The sequence below is a fragment of the Hemicordylus capensis genome, chromosome 6, assembly GCF_027244095.1.
Source record: "Hemicordylus capensis ecotype Gifberg chromosome 6, rHemCap1.1.pri, whole genome shotgun sequence".
In the NCBI taxonomy this organism is placed as follows: domain Eukaryota; kingdom Metazoa; phylum Chordata; class Lepidosauria; order Squamata; family Cordylidae; genus Hemicordylus; species Hemicordylus capensis.
This window is the reverse complement of record NC_069662.1, coordinates 41284835-41301671: the sequence shown is the minus strand read 5'-3', so window position 1 is coordinate 41301671 and position 16837 is coordinate 41284835. Positions and strand designations below refer to the sequence as shown.

General features: G+C 45.5%; 1 protein-coding gene across 1 annotated transcript in view; it reads right to left on the bottom strand.

Annotated features, from left to right (window-relative positions):
- Positions 1-16837, bottom strand: part of SKAP1 (src kinase associated phosphoprotein 1) — a 435964-nt gene that overhangs the window by 66145 nt on the left and 352982 nt on the right. The window lies entirely within an intron of this gene.

Here is a 16837-nt window from a genome sequence, read left to right as displayed (position 1 = left end):
GCTGCAGTCATGTTTGGATTTCCACATGGGCTGACTGGATGGATTGGTTAAATACCCACAGCTCCCTACCACATGATTTGGGTACCTAGCTGCCACACAATCCAGCCAATCCACACAGGAAGTTGATTTCAAATGGAGCCCTGACCATACAGAACACATTTTTGGTGGCAACCACTCTGCTGCAATAACATTTGAATCAGCCATTATTTCCTTGCTGTCTGGCAACAACAACCTATATATACCAAAGCTTAACATATAGAAAAGGAAGGGAAAATGGGTTATCACCTACTAGCAGAGGGAGGTAATATTTTAAAACATGCCCCATAAACCTATCAATTGTTATTTAAGGCAGTAATAGCAATCACTTGTTATAGCATCGTAAATTTACATGGCACTTTATAAGCATAACACAAGCAGGAAAGCTTCCTCAGCTTTGACAAGCATCTCCGGTCTCACTAAAGAGAAGACAATGAATGAAATACACTGTCAAGAGATGATGGAGGCCATGGGAAGAGGAGGAGGGAGTGGGAATGTGGGGGCGGAAGGACGGACTTAGCAGAGGGGAAGAAAGTCTCTTAACCCTTATGGAATCCTAACAGAAAACAGGAGATGAATGCAGGCAAGTAATAACTTACCCAGAAAGTACATGAAACCACTTGGTGAGCTGGCTATGTGTACAATCCTGCCAAGTTTGGTGAGGAGGAGTTTGCCATTATTCTTCTTCTGATCAGGTGCAGAGGTGTGGTAAACATTCTCCTCAGTCTCCATCACACATCAGGACACTGTGGTAACGTACCACTCAGAAAACAGAGGCTGACTTGGCGGGTAGCCCCAGCCAACATTAGGGACCTGCAGGGGCTGCCGTACAACTTGAAAGGCAGCCCCACAGTGCTGTGCAATGGGGCTGTTGCAGAATGATTTAAAACTACTTCTGGGCAGACTTGCAGTGGTACTTTAATGGAAGTAGTGCGGTGGAACTGCCCAGAAGTGGTTTTAAATTGTTCTATAGCAGCCCCTTCATGCTGCGCCATTGGGGCTGCCTTTCAAGTTCAAGTTTCAGCAGCCTTGGTGGGTCCCTAGCTAATGCTGACAGAGGACTGCCAATCATGTCGGCCAGTAATGTGTTTGTACCACCAAAGGGTCACTGTTGTGCAACCGTAGCATCAGTTGTCAGTGGTATCCAGTACTTTGCCTCTGAAAAGTGGAGGTTGGCCTTCTGATTGTTACAGGCCAGCAAAGGGCCTCCCCTCCATCTAATCTTTGCATGAAGCCATTAATCCTAGTGAACATCACAACACAGTGTGTCAATGCATGCCTTAGGTATATTTTCAGAGGCCTAAACTTTCACATTAAAAAATATGGCAGATAAGTCCTAATATTGATACAGATATAAGCGCACTGAGTGAAAAAAGTAGAATCACAGTGTTAAGATGTACCTGGAGACCATCTTGTCGGACCCCCTGCCCAAGGCAAGTCCATCAGCATACCAGCACTCCAAGATCAATGTACACATTGTAGACTGCAGGGTGTCCCAAGAAGAGTAGAGAGGTGCAGTACAGAAAAGGAGTCTGAAGGAAATTGGTAAAGGTGGTTCAACCAAGCCACAAAGGGCTTGTTCTCCCATGTAGACAGACTAGGCAACTAACTGAGCCCTAGTCACACATTATGTTTAACACTCATATGACACATTATGTTTAACACTCATATGTGTACAAAGGTACAGCTCTGTATGCAGGTATAGAATACAGGTACAGCAGTACATTTACTATCTGCCCAGGTTCGCTTTTGAAATGAATGCAATACAGTCATTCACACAAAAACGTGTACGAGTGTACAGACACTTGTACACTCGTACAACATAATGCCTGAACAGGGCTTGGGCTGATTCTATTCAGGAAGCACCTTCCAAACCAGAAGTTGCACACAAGAGAGAGTTCTCATACTGTTCCTGGCTGTAATTACTGCCAGAATTCTGGGGCAGATTCTAAATCTGTGGGTGGTTCCCTTCTCCTACTGAGTGTGGCAAAGGACCTTGAGCCACCTCATTAGCCACACAAATGTGGATGAAGGCAAAAGACTCTCAAGGGCAACCTGAGGGAAAATTCCTTCCCGATCCCAAAGAAAGTGATTGGCGATCAGTTAGAGGAAGAAGGAAACCTTTCTTCCTAAGATATAAGTCCATGCCATCAAATGTCTCTATCTCTGGTAGCTGCAGCCAGCATTCAGACCAGGAGCCTCCTGTGAGCCACTTAAGAGTAGGTTACAAATGGAGACAGAAGGGGTAGCATGGTGTTCCTTGGTCTCAGCATGGCTTTATTCCCCCTGACCACACACTGCCCATTGGCTTCGTGAGCTGACCTGGCTATAAAAGGCTGTGTATGTATCCCTGGCCAGACTCTGGCTTTGTTCATGTATTTCCGTTTGCTTCAGGAGTCCCATCCCTCCACACCATCTTCACAATCCACTTGCCTGTGCTTCTGTTTGCATCCTCATTCCAACTCCTCTCTGGGTAGACTTCTCAATCAAGATGACCCTCCTTCCCCAAGAGTGTGTGTGTGTGTGTGTGTGTTCGCGCGCGGGGGGGGGATGGGATAAAATAAAACGCTTAAGATTAAACAGGTAAATATAGCATATACTGAGATAAACTGAATAAATTAATAAAATCAAGCAAATTTGCATAACTATTTTTATTTTGCATAGTTTCTTTTGCTTTGATGAATCACAGAGTGAGGCAAATTGATAGAAGTTCCTCATTCTGTATCCTGAAATTTCACAAGATATTGCCAGCCTGTCTTTGTAGTCTTAAGAACTAGAAACTTGTTTTTAAAAAGCTAAGGCCTGTGGGATGCTGAATTCTGTGCCTAATATCAAGTTCTATGCTTGTGGGGTTCGGAACTTTAGTTTTTGGATACTAAAGCAGATATCTGGCAGGTGGATGTAAAACTGGTCAGTGACAAGGATAGATCTTGTGCTTATATCATACAATAAGCTTAAAGCACAGTGGACAACCTGCTAGGCTGCACTTTCTGGAAGCCAAAGCCACTCCCCTTACCACCACTTTGTCTAGGGCACAGCTGTCTCTTGCCCTCCATTCAAATCAATGCAAACCTGGTCAGGCAATCCCTCTGCGAATTCAGAATTGGATCTGAAGTTGGAGGGTCACAGAGGCAGCTCCCTCCACCCTGCCCCACCCCCACTGTTAGACGGGAAAGTGGCACCAAAGATCTTTTCTAAATAAATCAGGCTTGATTGTAAAACTCAGGCCAATGACGAGACGCAACCTCATTAGCATTGATTTTAAAATAAATTATTGAGAGTGGCTTCCCCTCCTCCACCCCTTCCACTGCTCTGTGGATTTGTGAAGGAGAACTGTAAATGTTATCTTCTTTATCTTCTTGCAATGATTAAAAAAAAACACAACCCACAATAAAGGCACAATCAAAAGCAGATTAATATTCTTCCAGGCAATGCTGTGGTATGAAAAAGTGGAACATACAGGCTTGCTCCTCCTTCGCTGAGTAGTGAGAGGGAGGGAGACGCCTGTGCAGTCCTAGTGGCTGATCAGGTCCTGCCTTCGTGCTGATTTAAGCAACACTCCTCCTCCACTCCTGCCCCTGGCTGACATTTTCAACCGACAGAGGGAAGAAGCACCTCCAAGGTGGCACGGGCGGGCCATGCTCATTACCTTCTGCCTTCTCTTAGAACTCCTCTAGGAGACTGTTCTGGGGATGTCATTTAGGGAAGGCAAAGGTGGGGGAATCCCCTCCCCCCATGTTTCCAACTCCATGGGATTATTTATCAGAAGCACTCAGATCTGTGGTTAGCTAATTGGTTCTACACACTGAACAACTATTATAAATAACTAAATGAGCACATGCGCTAGGTATGCATACCAAATGCACACATCCTTGTGGGAGGGGTGTGTGGGGTGGTGTATAAGAAAAAGGGGTGTATGTGACTTTCCTGTGTGGATGATAGTTATTACAATATGTTAAAAAAGCAACCACAGCAAATGCTCTTAGAATACACTGGTGTGTGTGTGTGTGTGTGTGTGTGTGTGTGTATGATTTCACCTTGAATACATCTAAAAACAAGCCATTAAACCTTGCCCAGAAAAGTTTCCCTCCCCCGAAATCCAAACTGGCACCCTGACCTGTGCACTGTGTAAATGTAAAATGTGCACTTTGTGCACTATGTCCCTGGCAACAGCAAGGAATTGGAGCTGGTGAGGGTTAGGGCTCAATGGTGGCATTTTGGGGGCATAATGTGCCTAAAGTTTGCTTCCTGTAAATGAGCACATATATTCAGGGGACTCCTGAGGGCACACCTCTAGACCCTTCATGACAAGTGGAAAACAAATTCATATTTAATGAAAGGAGGACGCAATCTATTATTATTATTATTATTATTATTTTACATTTATATTCTGCTCTTCCTCCAAGGAGCCCAGAGCTGTGTACTACATAGTTACGTTTCTCCTCACAACAACCCTGTGAAGTAGGTTAAGCTGAGAGAGAAGTGACTGGCCCAGAGTCACCAAGCAAGTCTCATGGCTGAATGGGGATTTGAACTCAGGTCCCCGTGGTCCTAGTTCAGCACTCTAACCACTACACCACGCTGGCTGTAGCAAGAAGTTCTCCTGCAGAAGTCCCATTAATTGCAATACTGTGTATACAGGAGAATTTCCCCCTTGGATTTTGCTTAAAATCTCCACTGCGCCACTTCTATGCAGGTTTTATTTGCGATATAATGTGCCCTTCCTCCAAGGACTTAAGAGCAGTTTATGGGGTTTGTAGGATATTTTCCAACTAGGCAAGTGGCCGGGCACAGATCAGAACATTATCAGACTCCTTTGGACCATTCTTTTAATGCCTTACAGAAAGCAAAATAGTGCCCTTTTCAAATCAAATGCATATACTGATGCATGTGGTTTTTCCATTTGATTTACAGACATGGGGAATTCAAACACTTCTTTCTCATTTTATGCCCAAAGTGAGAGAAATAAAGAGCAACCAAGATGTTAGATGGATTTCAATGACTGGGAGTCACATGGTAGCCTCTTAGACACTTACTGTGGGGCACTTTCAGGGCCAGAACCAAGTGCAATTCTGGAGTGTGCATGTTCTCTGTCCTAGGGTCCCTGAGGTGAATGGCCCAAGCCAGAAGCAAAGCAAGGAGAAGATAGTGTTTTGTTGACCAAGCAAGAGCTAAAGGTTGGGCTTCTAGCAAGTATGCTAGGCCTGGCCAGTCCAGAAGCATCATACTGTCTGCCAATCATGGGGACTGACATTGCACACCTGTGCCTGAAGGAGACCCAATGTCTAAGAACACACAAACTACTATTATGCAGTACTTGCTCTCTGCTTATGCTTTTCACCTTGGATATTTTCACGAGAGACAAGAAAAGAGCATTTGGATTTCCCATGCCTGTAAAAGGAAGAGAAATGCCTAGAAGGGTTTCACACTCGGCTTTTAGTTTGCATTTCCTCCAGAATGGTGTGCATTCATATATTGGCCAAATTTACCCCAAAGTCCCTGCAAGCTAACGGGGATCACTTCACACATGATTCGGGTTTTTCATTGAGCTTTAGAGTGCAGCCCGATTTACATCCAAGGTTAAAAAACAATTCCACTTTTTGCATTGGGTTTTTGGGGGGGCAACTTTGAACTGGCAGTAAAACCTGCTCTCTGGGAAAGCTCCTGGCTAATCTAGATCCGTCATACTGTCTGCTAACTGCAAGATCCTATGTTGCACAATGCACCCCTTCCCCACACCAATTCCTTTCTGTACCTGAAGAGGATTCAGGGGCCTGAGAGCACATAGTCCCAGGCAGCTCACTAAGCTGGGTCCAGCCTCAGGTCACGAGGTGTCAGGTAAGGACACACCCTAGTTTGAAAGACTCTGTTGGGAAACACTGAACAGTGAACTTCTTTCTCTCTCCCTGATGAAGGGTAGTGAGTGAGTTTGGTCTTCCCTTTGGCTCCCTGTCCAGCAGCTCAAATTGCTCGGCAGGGCTCTTTAGCAGAGAATGAGCCCCAGACATTCCCCCAAGGAGGCTCCTCTCCTGTCTCGCTTTCTTTCTGCTTTACTGGAAACTCTGCTCCTCTTCTCCTCTCAGCAGCTGTGCCAACCACATTAGCAGAGACTTCTTAATGGGTTTGGGCGGTTGGCTGAGTCCAAGCCTCTGGCCCCAAACTGATCCAAATTTCACCAGAAAGTCTCCTTAGTTACCTCTCTGAATAGTCTGTGTTATTTTGAAAATAAAGACGGCAAGGAAGGAAGAGTACTCCTGGCCCCAAATATGACTTGAAAGGTATCTGGAGGCCTCTAGTCCAGCCCATCTGCCCAGGAGGAAGATACAGGATTTATTTTGAGTCATGGCTCCCTCAGAGAGCTCCCCTAGAGGCATGAGAACCTTTTTGTAGTGCAAGATGGCCCAGCCATTAGATGTGACTACACTGTGAAAGAAACCCAAGTGCAGAGTGCTTTTGTCTCAGTGGCCCCCAAATTCTGAGACTGTTAGAAGTTCCTGGGGAAAATAATAGGACAGCTGGAGCCCAGACGAAGTGCCTAGGGATCAGTGGCTCGAATTAAGCCTTGGCAACACATAACTGATAATAGTGATATTTATCTGTCCATGAGCTGGTTTGCACATAAGAACAGCCCTGCTGGATTAGGTCCATGGTCTTTTTAGTCCAGCATCCTGTTTCATACAGTGGCCCACCAGATGCCTCTGGCAAGCCCATTGGAAAGAGATGAAGACATGCCCCCTCTCCTGCTGTTGCTCCCCTGCAACTGGTATTCAGAGGCATCCTGCCTCAGAACCTATAGCCATTAAAACTAGTAGCCATGGATAGACCGGTCCTCCATGAATTTGTCTAAGCCCCTCTTACATGCTTATCACTCAAAGACTGCATGTGTGAGGATCTGCATGTGTGTGAACCAGCACAGATCAAAAACCACAGTTTTTTTAATTGCCTCAAATAAAATGCTTTTCCGTGTTCCCCCACCCCCATAATTCAACTGCAACTTGTGAGGCATCGTGATGAATGATCAAGCAAAGAAGATTAGAAGAATCAAATTGTGGACAGAATGTGTAAACCAGACCTATGGCAGTTTTATAAATCATGACATCCTGGGCTAAGCCCTGGAACAAATCATGAAGATGGGAGCGCCTTTCCCTCTAGGGTGGTCAAGTGTTTAAGAGCGCTGAGTCTGGATGTGGGAATCCCATTTTCAAAGGCCTGCTCAGTCACAAGTCTCCATGGAAGTCACGATCATTCATGCTGGACCTACTTCACAGTGTTGTTATGAGGGCAAAAATATGCAATGCTCCTAGGAGGAAGGACAGGATACTAATGAGACCAATTGTGCGTGTGCACACATATATGCACTGCACATGTAACTAAGCTTCCCGCCACAAAGTGGTAGCTTTGAGCTCTGACGCCTCCTATTTTAGAAACTCAACATTTTCTGTGGGATGCGGCTTGGATCTTTTGCTTGATCAACCTGGGTTGTTGAATATATCCCATGCCTTGCAGCTTCCTATTATTGGCTTGCAGCACATTACAGCAGCACAATTTATTGTGGCTATGGATGATGGGAGATGTAGTTCAACAATAGCTGGAGAGCTAGAGCTGCCTACCCCTGCATTACAGTATTAGATGTGGGTTAATCAACAGTGGTCGAGGGTTCAGATAAGGCAACATGTGCAGCTGCCAAAAACAAAAAACAAAACCCCCCGACTTGTGCAAGTCAGAGGAAATGTGGGAGACTCGGATCTTCTGTGAAGAACTGTATGCTATCCTCTTTTACAGAGAGGTACAAGTTTTTCTGCTGCCACTGGCCCAGCCAGTAATCTGGCTAAACTGCACTCAAGGCAGCAGGCCGAACGAATGGAGTCCAACAAGGCAGACAAGTTGAAGGATTGCAGCTGAAACATTAATGTCATAATTAAATGCCAGGCTTTCCCAGTTGCACAGTGCCCCTAAAAGCTTATGATGGATGGAGGCTTTCAGGAAGGAAGCCACTCATGCTTTTTTCCTCAGGAAGGAGCTGCCAGTGGACTGCACACTGGCTTGACTTCCTCACTGAGAAAATAAAGCTCAACTGGCCCTCCAGTCCAGCTCCCCTCACCATTGCACATACATAATGTGTGTATTATGGTGGATGGTTCTTGTGTAAGGCACTGTGGAAAGTCTAGATTAAGCTGGCAGAAACAAGAGCACATTGCATTTAATTATGACATTAAATCCTTCAGCTTGTCTACTTTGCAATCCTTCAGCTTGTCTACTTTGGATTTCACTTGTTTGGCCTGCTGCCCAAATGCAGTGCAGAAGCCCAGGGCAAGCCAGCAGTAGTTAAAAACGTGCTCCTCTGCATTGTACAAGACCACCTGCTCGGCATACAATTCCCCACAGAAGAACAGAGTGTTGCAAGAGGAGGAGTCTACAAGGCACACCACGCTGGAGGAAAGACCTATGGTACCTTGAAGATTAAAACAATGTATTGTTGCATAAGCTTTTATGGGTACATGAAAGCTTAGGCCACTTCAAAGAGCTGTTAACATGACCATTAATTGGGTAGGACAATTAGTTATGCACGGGCCCGATTTTCAATCATGTGTGAGCAAATGACTAGGAGGAGGGGGAAGTTATCCTGTGTGTGAGAGTCGCTGGCTGGGTAGGATGGTGCCATCCTAAATAACTCTCATGCCCAGCATTTTAACAAGGTAGGAGGAAAAATCATCTTACCCGACTTCTCTCTCGTACATGATCACTCCCCACCCTCCTACCTAGGTGTTTGCTCATATACAATAGAAAATCAGAAGCATGCACAGCTCCTGAAGCTAGGCTGGATGCTTGTTCTACCCAATTAAGGGTTGTGTGATCAGCCATATTATTTTGGTCTTTAATGAACTACAAGACTCTTTGCTGTTTTTACTGCAACAGACAAAGCAAGTTTCTCCACTGGAGGAACTGTGTGTTCAGGAAACATATGTGGTGATTTAAATTTCACTGGGGGTTAGGGTGAGGGGAGATTTCGCAAAGTTCATATCCCAACTCTTGGATACATTAAAGATTAGTTGCAAAACCCAGCGCATTTAAAGAACATTGGGCAAGGTGGAGAGCGTGGTGGCGTCTCAACTCCAGGCTGCCCTGGATGAATTTGATTACTTAGATCCTTTCCAGTTCAGCTTCCAACCTGGGTATGGTACGGAAACTGCCTTGGTCGCCCCTTATCTTCAAAGCCGGGAGACAGACAGAGGGAGTATGACTCTGTTGGTTCTCCTGGACCTCTCAGCCACTTTCGATACCATTCATCATGAACCTTCTGGGACATCTCTCTGGATTGGGACTTGGAGGCACAGTTATACAGTGGCTCCACTCCTACCCTGAGGGTCGTACTCAGAAGGTGGTGCTGGGGGATACTTGCTCCATCCCTTTGGCCTATGGGGTGCCACAGGGATCTATTCTGTCCCCCATGCTGTTTAACATCTACATGAAACCTCTGGGAGAGGTCATCCGTAGGTGTGGGCTACGGTGCCAGCAGTATGCTGATGATACCCAGCTCTACCTATCTTTTAAATCAACAGACACCAGGGAGGTAGTGGATCCTCTGAACCATGGCTTGGAGGCTGTTCTGGATGGGGGCAAACAAACTGAAACTTAATCCAGATAAGATGGAAGTGCTCTGGGTTGGCAAAATCTGAGTAGTGAGGTAAATCTGGTCTTGGACAGGGTCACACTCCCTCTGAAAGACAGAGGGACAAGTATGCAGCTTGGAGGAGCTTCTGGACATAACACTGTCCTTTGAGGCACAGGTGGCGGTGGTGTGCAGAAGTGCCTATTACCAGCTATGGCAAGTACGCAAGCTGCGACCCTACTTGGAGGAGTCAGAGCTGATCTCAGTCAATCATGCTTTGGTAACATCCAGATTGAACTACTGCAATGCACTCTACGTTGGGCTGCCCTTGAAGATGGTTAGGAAGCTTCAGCTGGTTCAGAATGCCTGTCGGACCGCATTCGCACATATGAACCTGCCAGGGCCCTCTGCTCTTCATCTCAGGTCCTGCTCATGGCCTCACCACTAACAGAGATCTGGTTGGCAGAGACTAGAGACAGGGCCTTTTCAGTTGTGGCCCCTTGGCTGTGGAACGCCCTCCCCGAAGAGCTTTGCCCTGCTCCCTGCCTCAGTGTTTTTAAAAAACAACTAAACACACATCTTTTTTAAGAGGCTTTTTAATATTTAACCTATTGCTTATATTTGGTAGGTTCTTTAGTTTTCAGTTTTTATAATTCTTAGTTTTTAGCTTTTTAAAGAATTTAATCTGAAATTCTAAAAGCTAATTCTGATTGTGGTTTTAGCTTGGATTTTTAACTTGGTTAATTTGGTTAATTTTATTAGTCTGATTTTATATTGTAACTATTTTATAAATGTTGTGAGAGGCCCTGAACAGTAATGTACCAGAGGGGCGGAGTATAAATATTTTAAACAAACAAACTTCTATTGTGATTAGTGATGTACAAATTCTATTTAGCTTGATTCAGAATCAGATTGGTTCTTATCAGCTTTCTCAGCAAAAGTTTGAGGAAAAGTGTCTCAGTAATGCTCTCCTAGTTTGTAATGTTGGAGCATGTACATTGATGGTGCTATGCACAGGCAGCTGGCCAGGGGTGTAACTACCATTAGGCAAGGGGAGGCAGTCGTCTTGGGGCCCCACTGCCTCGAGGGGGCCCCCCAGAGGCACATCACATGACTCCCCACCCGCCCATGTTGCACCCTCTATGAATTATGTTGAGTCTCTTGGAGATCGGCAGGAGCAGAGAGTAAAAAAAACTAGATTCAATGTGAACTAGATATTCACTGAATTCATAATGGGGATGTGAGTGTGAGTGCACAATATATTGTGAAGTGTGTTTGTGTGTGTATATCTGCGAGGGGCCCATTTTAAAATCTTGTATCTGGGCCCCCTCCAACCTTGCTACGCCCCTGCAGCTGGCATTGTAGTTCCCAGCACCTGGAATGTGTTCCTGGGAACTGTAGTTCCCAACACCAGGCAGTTATGGCTGCTTGGAAATTCAATTGCTGCCTCCCTCCTCCTCAATTCCACTGCTACCAAAATAACTTGGGAACAAGAGAAGATTTTCATCCTAGAGGAGAGACAACCACCACACAAAATGTTTGCAAGAAGAAACCGCGAGAGAACTGACCCAAACAGAGCGAAGATAATAACTGAATGGGTCTGGTGATATATTCACAGCAATCAATGAGAGTTTCACTGAAAGCCAGGGACTAGCTAATATTAAAGTAATATTGTACTGTATATTCCCCTGTAAGACAGCCTGGTTAGCCTGAATGCTGACCGCACATGTGCAGAATTCTGTTTCACATTCCTTGCTGAGAACTTCTTCTGGGGCAAATGACTCTTGTTCGGAATACAGACGAGCATTAAAGAGAAGAACAATATATCTTCTGAACCTGGTAATTACAAACATTTGTGACACTTCAAGTTCCGAGTATTTGGTTTGAGCATATTATATTTTGTACATATTACAATAACTATAGAAGTGTTCAGAAGCAGCCAAACTAGTTGGGATGCAATAATCGGCGGACGAAGCATGGCAGTGGTAGCGACCAGACTGGTGAGAGTTAAAGCACAGCTAGGCCAGGCTGCTCAGGGGTCTCTTGCACAGCAGGAGGGAGGAAAGGGGAAAGGGGAGGCCTGGCCACCTCCTAAGCTGATTAAGAGATGGCAGCAAGAGGAGGAGCTGCAGGCAGGCACAGAATGGAGGGCAGGACATGCGGTGCCGGATGAGCAGGGAGAAAGACAAGTCATCAGAAGGGTGGAAAGGGAGAGACTCTCCAGTAGTATAGGAATTTTTGGGCCAGGGAGCAGGCAGGGAAATTCTGGTCACAACAGGGGCTACCACGGGGTGCGTGGCTCCAGGAGCAATATGGCATACAAGACTGTGAGTAAACCATAGGAACATACATAGGAAGCTGCCATATACTGAGTCAGACCATAGGTCCATCTAGCTCAGTATTGTCTACACAGACTGGCAGCGGCTTCTCCAAGGTTGCAGGCAGGAATCTCTCTCAGCCCGATCTTGGAGATGTCAGGGAAGGAACTTGGAGCCTAGATGCTCTTCCCAGAGCGGCTCCATCCCCTAAGGGGAATATCCTACAGCGCTCACACTTCTAGTCTCCCTTTCGTATGCAAGCAGGGCGGATCCTGCTTAGCTTAAGGGGACAAGTCATGCTTGCTGCCACAAGTTGCTGACCCTTGCTGTAGACCTTCTTCTAACCACTTAGCTATGGAGCACCTAACCACTGAGCCTGGAGGTTGTGATTGTAATGGCAGTCTTTCTTTCTCTTGTGGCACTGGTATTTTCACTTTGATTATAAAGTGATTCTTTGCACTGGCTGTTGCTGTTTGGGGGCTGCCTGGGGACTTAGCTTTCTGTCTTGGGTAGAGCTCTGCAGCTTGTGGCAGCAGGCACCAATTGCTGTTCTCCTATCTGCTGGGCCATTGAGGTCCTGCTCTGTCAAGGGAGGCACTGTGGGCTCTCCCTGGGAGGATGCTTGTGTGTCGTGGAACTGTGGGCTTGGATCCATGAGCCGACTCTGGCTCTCTGTCACTTTGGGAGGTCCTCAGGGGAGGCGGTTAATATCACCATTTCCTTGCTCCTTCAGGACTGCTTTCTTCTCTGTGACTGGCCTCTCCCCAGAGGTCCCAGGACTCCCTGGTTCCAGTTTCCCCTCTTCATTAGCCTTATCCCTTTAAACACAACAGAGCAGGCTGGACATCCTATTCTTGTCCCACTCATCTGCTTCTCAACCGCCTTTATTAACCCACACCCCGTGATCCCCACTCTTTTCTGCTGTCCCACCAAGCTGTCACTCTCTTCCACCACCCTGTAGTTCCCCTCTGCTCCCTTAGTCTCCCATCTGCCTCGTCCCACGCTGGCTACTGGACTCATTGCCCCAGCTGGCCAATGTCATCAGGCATTACTGACATCATGTGAAGAGCTCTGGATTCCAGCTGGCCATGATGGCCGGGCCCTGGCCCCTTGCCTGCCCTGGAGGATGCCTTTGCTCCACCCATGCTTGCCACCTCGTTGGGAGGTTCAGCCACCACTTCCGATACCCCTCTGGATGGTGCAGTGAGCAGTATGGGGAGTGGGAGGTGGACAGCCATGCGTTGTATGTAGAGGGGGGTATGAGCAGTGGGTAACTGCATTAACTATGGTTAATGTTCATTGGCACCTTCCATGCATGGCAAATGTGGACATGTTGTCAATGTACAGTGCTGCGAATGGCAGGATGCTGTGGGTGTCTCTGTTGGTGATGCCATATTAGCTGTTGTTTCTGTGGTTATTGTTGAGACTGTATGTAGTACACTGTTCTGAGCTCCTTGGAGGAAGAGCAGGATATAAAATGTAAAAATAAATAAACCAACCAACCAACCAACCAACCAACCAACCAACCAGGACTACAACTATGTTAAGCTGGTTTTAGCTGTAGCAAGACAACAGGATCACTCTGCTGCTTAAGGCTTGTTCTGGACATTATGCTCCACGAGTGGCTTTAGTGATATTATTAGCAAGTTTATAACTAATGTAGGGTACTTCTTTGCTCAACTGTCAATGAAACTCTGGAACTCATCACCACAGGATTTCAGGATGGCTACTATTCAAAATGACTTTAAAGGGACTGCACTTATACACAGAGCAGAGAAGCACAGGTAGTCAGGATGGCCATACGTGGAACCTTTAGGTTCAGCATTTATCTAATTACTGGACACGGGACAAACAGCATGTTGTGCTTGTGAGTATCCATGGGGTAACTGGCTGGCCAACATCAAGAGGAAGGATGCTGCATGGAATGGACCACTGTCGGATCCAACACGCAATTCTAAAGATTCAGTAGAAGGATTTTGTTTTGTTTTTGTGAAGTGTGTCTTTTTATTATGCAAATAAAAATCTCAGTTGTGGTTGAGTGTTTCTTTCTTTCTTTTAAGAATGAAAGGGAGTGAGACTGTGGTAGCGGAAGGAGAGAGAGAGAGGGAGAGAGAGAGAGGGAGAGAGAGAAAGATAATTTCCTCAGCAAGTCATCGTCGCTAATGAAGTTTTACAAAAACAGATACAACCAAGGAAAAATAAAATTTCACAGGTGATAAATTTTTCCAATTTCCGAGGCAGAATTCGATAGGATTGTTAAATTAAGAGTGAAGGTGTCTGTTAGGAGGCAACGAACAATGATGGGTAATTTTATAGAGTGGAAAATTGAATCAAATTGCAACATTAAAACACAGCTCCTTGGAGGATCTGCCCCGTATGCAGGCCTACTCCAGTACATCAGTGGGAGACTTGGGGGAAGGGATGGAAAGATGGTTTGAATGTGTTGATGTAAGTTGTAAGGACTGAGACATGGCCTCAAAAGTCTGCAGAATCACTAAGACTGAAGATGCGGGTGGACAATATAGGAAAGGTGGAGCGGGGTAGGAGAATCTCCCTTGCCAGGGTTAATGATAAGAGTCTAATTCACCCCAGATATTAGGGGATATTCAGGCCCTAAATTGGAGCTGGGTCCTGAAATGTAGACTTGGAATATGTGATGTAATTAGGGTAGGATTGAATCAAATTTTAAATAATGGACCACAGAACTTCCGTTCCAAGAGCTTACAAACAAATATATAGTCTCATACAAAGGTAATGAGGAAGAGAATGCCTCTGAGAAAGTTCTAAGTGTCTCATTCTCATTTTAAAACTATACAATCATCCCCCAATCCAGCAATCACTGTGGCTGTGTGACAGGGTCAGGTGTGTGCAGAGCAGCTGGGATGCCAAAATATGAAGGCAAGAAAGGCAGGCCTTAAGGCCCACATGTGTAAGTGTTTGGCATTTCAGCACTTGGGAAAGCTGATAATTATGCACAGATGCTGGTGTAAATCCACTAGGTTGCCTAATGCCTACAGACCTGCAGGCTGTGCACATGGCAATTTGGCCACTTGTCTTATTGTGCAATGAAACCTTTGGCATGTATTATGATAACCCTTCAAAGCTGTCCCTTCAGACTGAAGTACCGGGTGGTGGCAGGTCCTTACACCTCTGCAGAGACGCCAAAGGTTTCATTGCACAATAAAATGTTACACCAACATTTACCTTTCCCTTCAGTATAAACTTAGGGTTTTCCTTCACCCCCATTCCAGGAATATCCTAGAACTAGGTACAGAAGGTAGGTGAAGTTGGGCCCAAATGAAAAAAAACTTTGTGGGAGATCTTGACAGACAGGTTTGGCTCATACACAGGGTCTGTGTGATCAATATATTTGGGGTCAGGAAGAGGACAAGAGGTTTCCCTCCATATCAGGCCTGTTTTTTCAGGTTCTTCTACAATATGTGGCTTGACTTTCTTGTTCAAGTCACCTATAGCTATTTGCTCTGCAAATACTTTTCTACAGCACAGTTGTGGATATACAAGGATTCTGCCTTCAAATGGATCCCTATAGAAAAAATACAATCATTTAAAAGTCCTGAATTATTCCTTCATTTCTCTCTATGTGCTTTCAGCAGAGCAAACTGCTACCAAAAGCTGCAAGTACCTCTTTTATCTCGATTCATCAGTCCTCTTCCATGCATAGCAGCACATGTAAAGAGCTACTGCAAATGTGCATCCCTTTATGGGTTCCTGCAGCACACAGAAAATAGGGGTAGATCCATCACTCTGCCTTCCATGTGCAGAACCACATGCAGATCCTGCTGCTGGAAGGTACTGAAGAAATCCTGCTCAACTGGGTGAACAGAATGGATCTGTTTCTGTATGTGCAATGGTCAATATGATGATCACGCAACATGAATAACTAGAGACTGTCTTCCCAGACTGCCTATTCACATCTTAACGGAGGGGTGAATGGGTATTCACATCAAAATAGTGTTAGGAGTTTTGCTGTCTTGATTAACATGAATGGGCCTATAGCTATGGTTTCACCTGACAGACTAATGGGTAGTCAGGGACTTGACAAAAGAGCATTAATGTTCCTTAATGACTGGGGATGTTTTCCTTAATGGCCTGGAAATCCCTCTCCCCAGCCTTCAGAATGTGACACTGATCAAAGCTAGTAAGTAGGAGGGGCAGCGGAACAGTTTGTAGCAAGTTTCAATTTAGAGGAGAGGGAGAGAGAGAAGTTGAACGTTTAGTTGGATTGGAAGGAGCCTGCAGGGATTGTGGAGGTATGAACAATTGCTTTCATTGGTCATCTGAAGCAAGGTCAGTGGTCTTGCTGCTTGCTCTAGGAGTCGATTGCTTCCAATGCACTCTAACTGTCTATTTGTACATAAGACAATTAAATAAAGACATCATAGAGTATCCTCTCATTCAAAGGAAACTAAATCCTGTAGCACTGCCCCATGGATTTCACAACCATGGAGAAAAGAGGAGTGCTTAATGGCACCATGGATATTCTGCTAGTTGCAAATATTGCCCATTTGTACAGGTATACCTCTGGACTGAACTCAGAGGGATGCTCGAGGCCCACAGTTGCACTGATTTATTATGCACCCCCATATTTACTATGATTTACTATGCACCCCCATATTTTATATTGTGGCATAACAAACAAAAAAGGATTATATCTGTGGGCTCACTCCCCAATCAGATTTCCACAACCTTTCCTCAAATGACACTGAACTCATTTGGCAAGAAATCTCCTTTCCCTGTCCAAAATGACAAAACACTAAATGAGGGGAGTCCATTGCTCCTGTACTGTACCTCTGCTTTTCTTCTGTCCACTGCCTGCATGATGCAAAACTGGGAGGGATTGGGGCCATTCCAG